Below are 5359 nucleotides of genomic sequence, written 5' to 3' on the forward strand. Positions count from 1 at the left end.
AAGGCGAGGGACACATCAACCGTGATCTCTTAACAGCTCATCCTGCAGGCGTAATGTTGTCCCTTGAGGCGCTTATGCTGTGCAAAACACTTCTGGTATTAATGCAAAATAGACAACTTTGAGTAGTTTTGGTAGAGATTTGAAGGTGGCTCGGTATTATGTGCCTTAGGATCAATTTATCCATAATAAGGTCAAGGACCAACATTATAATGTAGTACCGTCAAAAATCCCACGAGATTTAGTAGAGAGAAGCTGTCAGCTGATTTTATCTTGCTGGACGCTAAGCAGGATCAAGCTGGGTTAGTATCTGATTGGACACTACCAGAACTGGGACGGTTAACAAAAGCTATGTAGGGTTAGATCTGGTTTCTTGGATGGGTAACCACCAGAAAAGCTTTGCACTTTTAGCAAAGCTGAGATATGGACATCTCGGAGTCTATGAGGTGGTAGATGTGGCATCACATTTGAAGCTCCGCCTTTTCAGGTATGTGTGTGATGTTGCTACATAACCTGGTGGCCTAGTGGTAAAGACACTCAGCTCTCATTCAATAGGCTGAGAGTTCAATCCTAAGTAGCAGCAGATGTTTCTCTCTTCTAGGGCGCAAAGAAAAAAAATTCTGCTGTGAACTCCGCGTAGGTGTCAGGAAGGGCATCTGACCTGTAAACGCTCAGCTCCATCCAGTCACCCTGACTCTACTCCAAATAGGGTCTACAGGATTCTAAAAAGGGAATAGCTGCATAGCTAAAATGAAAGGGGCTTCACTCATGACATTGCACTCTTCTAACATGTACGTTTTGACACACACACACACACACACACACACACACACACACACACACACGTACGCACACATATCCTGGCATAGAGAACTTGGATTGAGATGATAAAGGTTATCTTATTAGTAAGGGATGAGGTATTAGGATGAGAAATAGAACATGTTCGTGAAATAAAGTAAGAAGCTATCTGAGTAAATAATAAATGTTCTTTAGACATGACAATTATTTTGTAATGAACTAAGGGAACTTTGGGTTACCCGAAATCTAAAGACTATGGATATTAAGTTAACTGGAATACTGTAACTGAAATTAGGCAAAATTCAAAACAGGATACGAAGGCGTACAAGACAAAATATACTGATAAATGTCTTAACTGAGTTATAACTAGCAGTGTATTAATTTGAATGTGATACAATAACTAAGGGAAACAGAGAGGAAATTTCTGATGATGTAACCTGACATATGCGTGGAAGAGCTTGTTATTTGATTATGGACTACCCAATCACCATGTTGCTTCCTTAACACTTGGAGCTTTGTAAAATTGGAAAATTAATAACACTTGTTTTAAAAAAAAATATGACTTGAGTTCCACGATTCGTTGAAATTTGCCTGTTGCTAAAACTCAGTAGAATCCCTGTTGGGTGTTGAAGAATCTTCTCAAGACAGCAGGAGAGAATTGTAACCTCCCCAGGAAAAGAGGGTGAAGACTTCTCATCAGGAATCTAGTCCAACTACATGCCACACAGACACTACATGACAGCCCACAAATGCCTTCATGAGGTGGGACAGTTACTGGAGTTAGCACAATCTCTCCCTGCAGCTGGAAGGCTACAGGTTGGCCCTTTTTCTTCTAAACTCACTGGCTCTGCATCATCACAATCTCTCTCCCAATTGCATGTTAATAAATAACCACACATATTTTTAGCTTCCTGGGGTCTCCAGGATATGCGGGGACATTCCAGTCAAACTAATTAAGGAAGAAAAGAGAAAAGAAGAAGAAGAGTTTGAGAATGTCAGAAAAGGACAAGCCATAAACTTTTACTTGAACGGTGCGGACTTTATTGGCTTCTTTAAAAATGTGATGTTCAGACAGGAAAAGCAGAGAGAAAAGGCATATGATTACCACTACCACCCCTTATAAATGAATTGATATTAGTTTTAGACACGGGTTTATATTGTATTTCATAACTGAATTGCTAATATTTAACTGAGATGGGATAATAATAGAGAAAGGTGAGAAATTAAACATATCTTCCAACATTTGCAAACATTCTTCCGTTCAAACATTCTTGACCATAAAATGTTAGTTGAAATGTAGTAAAGCAGATACAATCTTGAGATTACGGCATTGCTGATAAAGGATGTTTTTTCCACCCTTGTAGAACTAGTATCGGTTCTTTCATGGTAATAAAACTGCACTCCCATCCATTCTATTGTTTTGCTTGTTCCCAAACCCCTATTATACGGAGCAATTCCAAAGACCAGCTAAATCCTCCAGAATGAAACTGAGGTGTATAGTAGCTCCTCTCCAAAAGAACACATTTATAGTATCCAACTGTGGTTTGAACCCATGTTGCATGGGTTCTTAGGCCCAGTATGTGAAGTATTAGTACCACTTTATACTAACTTTAGTAAGACCACACTGGGAATACTGCATCCAGTTTTGCTCACCACGTTACAAAAAAAGATGTTGAGACTTTGGAAAAAGTGCAGAGAAGAGCAACTAAGATGCTAAAAGGCCTGGAGACTAAAATATGTGAAGAGCGATTGCAGGATTTGGGTATAGGTAGTCTGGAGAAGAGAAAGACTAGGGGTGTCATGATAGCAGTGTTTCAGTATTTGAGGAGCTGCCACAAAGAAGAGGGCATCAAATTATTCTCTAAAGCACCAGAAGGCAAGACAAGAAACAACGGTTGGAAACTGACCAAAGAGAGGAGCAACCTGGAATTAAGGAGAAACTTCCTGAGGACAATCAACCAGTGGAATTCCTTGCCTCCAGAAATCGTGGGAGCTCCATTACTGGAGATTTGTAAGAAGAGACTAGACAGTCACTTGTCTGAGATGGTATAGGTTCTCCTGCTTGAGAAGGGGGCTAGACTAGAAGACCTCCAAGGTCCCTTCCAGATCTATTCTGAAGTTGCATTTGCATCTGGAGCATTCTGCAATTTGCAAACTGATGACCACCATTGGTTAAGTGGTTGAAAAGTATTCCAGGTACCTCACTCCACCTGCTTTCCAACTTGTTTGCTTTTATGTACAACTGGTGCTCTACTTACAACTATTCATTTAGCGACTCTTCCAAGTTAACAACATCACCGAGAGATTATTAGGTTATAATGCAATTCTGCATAGCTAACCAAAAAGGTTTCGATGAAACTTCTTCTGAATACTTGTGCACATGATTGAGCTATAGATATTTTCCAGACACCGATATTATTGCAGAAAGCAAAAATCTGCTGATCAGCAACAAATCAGGCCCATGAAACAGAAACTTGATTGTTGGTAAATATTATCCCCTCTCCTGTACCAGCTGCAATCTACGGCATGCAGCGTATCATAATCCTTGACCTACTGTAAAAATAAAAATAAAAAAGGCATGCAATACAGTGTCATTCCTGTTCAGGCCAAAAATAGAGAGAGAAACCAAAGAAAGACCTTCCACAAAAGCTGGCTTGCAAACAGAGGGTATGATTGATAAAAGCTTGCTGGCACACCACAATTCATTAATGCTTGGCTGGCTGTAAGTACACATCAGATCAACCATGTAACCTTCACCGTAGCTGAATTAACCTCACTCAATAAGAGAGTCTCAAATCTAATCATATTTAGAGACCCACCCAATTCCATAAGTTGTTGGCTTTTAGAAGTAGTCTAGACTAGAACTGAGATATCACAGTATAATATTCCCTCTAGTGGTCATCTCACAGTCTCGCAAAGCAGCCATCAATAGGGCATGCTTTCTATCTTTCATTTTTTTTTCATTATTATAGTTTTATTAAATATTTTGACACAGAAAAGAAAATAGAAATAAAAAAGAGAAAAAGAAGCAGGGAGTTTACAAGCATTATAGAATTAAAAAGAACTAGGCTTGTTAGGCATGAGTTTTCCGTATTCCAGTATCTTAACGCTGTTTTTAAAATTGCAGGACATTTTAAGATGCAAGTAATAAATAGATATCCACAGCAGAGTATAAACCATAAAATAAGGAATTAGTGTAATTTATGTGCAAACAGTGACAAATCTATCTTTAACAGATCACTGAAAGTTAGAATATCAAGATTATGTTCAGGAAAATGCAAGATTTAGAAAAGTATGAGCCCATATATAATGTCAGTATAGTTTTCAAGAATTAAATTCTGTGCTAGATTTACTTTTCTACAGTCACCTTTCAATTAAATCCATTAGAGTTTGTCAGCTGTAGTTTATTACTGCAGCTAGTGTGTGCATCTAGACCAGGGGAGGCAACCTTGGCTCTTTTATGACTCGTGGATTTCAACTCCCAGAATTGTTGAAGTCCATGAGTCATAAAAGAGCCAAGGTTGCCTACCCCTGATCTAGACAATTGTGATTTCACCAAAACAAGGCTTAGCATGTTGTGTGAATGCAGAAGTCTCATGACCAACATGTCCAGAAATACGCCCTGCTATCCTCACTACGCAACCTGGCATGAATGTAATTGTAATTGTGATTGCAGAAGTCCAGTGGTCAGGTGCTATTCATTGCGTAAGTTGCAGCAATCAGAGGTGCTGGCAGGGACTCCAAAAAGTCAAGATGACAGCTGCAACACAGACACACACATGCACGCGCGCGCACACAAAGGGATGGGTCTTGAATCATGTGGTCATGACTTGCACTCCTGCCAGTAACCCATTTCAGGTCAACCAGTCAAGTAACCACCACCCATCAAAGAATTGGCTATAGGAACTGTATTTCTGCAATCAACCGCCTTGCAGAACAGGATCGTCCAAAGTGATCCACAACAGACCTTCTGCAACAGATGGAGCCCAGAAGTCCACCAACCCAACAGCAAAAGATATGTTTGCAAAAGATGATCCACATGGAATGTCTGGTGTCATCCTAAGACAGGAACATCACTCCACACTGGAGAGCCCACCTTAGGGATCGGTCCAGTGGGACCGATCATTTGGGGAAGCCATTTTGGGAACATCACCAAGTGACAGCTGCACCCACGAGGCCTTCAGGTCAAGACCTTCTCACTTCGAGGGGCCACCAGGCTCTCGCTCCTCTAGGGAAAGGCAAAAGGGGAAGTTGGGGGACAGATTAAGAAGAGAAAGCTGAAGAAGCTTCTTGGAGGAGAAGCGAAACGTCTTCAAAGAAAGCCAAGAAAGTCCAGTTGCCTAGACTGAAAAAAGCATCTTTGGGACATTAAGAAGAGAATCTTTCTCTCGCGGCGGATACCCGGCTGGAAAGCCAGCCGTCGCGGAAAGCGCTCCAAGAGGCTCGGTTGCGCGCACTTTGCGCCTCTTTCTGCGCGTCCTGGCGAGGGGGGGGAGAGAAGAGGGGGAGGGACGCGGGCTGGACACGCCCCCCCCCGGGTGCACAGGGACCGGGCCCGCCCCTC

The sequence above is a fragment of the Crotalus tigris genome, unplaced genomic scaffold (genome assembly GCF_016545835.1).
Source record: "Crotalus tigris isolate CLP2741 ecotype Arizona unplaced genomic scaffold, ASM1654583v1 scf7180000019068.10715455, whole genome shotgun sequence".
Taxonomy (NCBI): domain Eukaryota; kingdom Metazoa; phylum Chordata; class Lepidosauria; order Squamata; family Viperidae; genus Crotalus; species Crotalus tigris.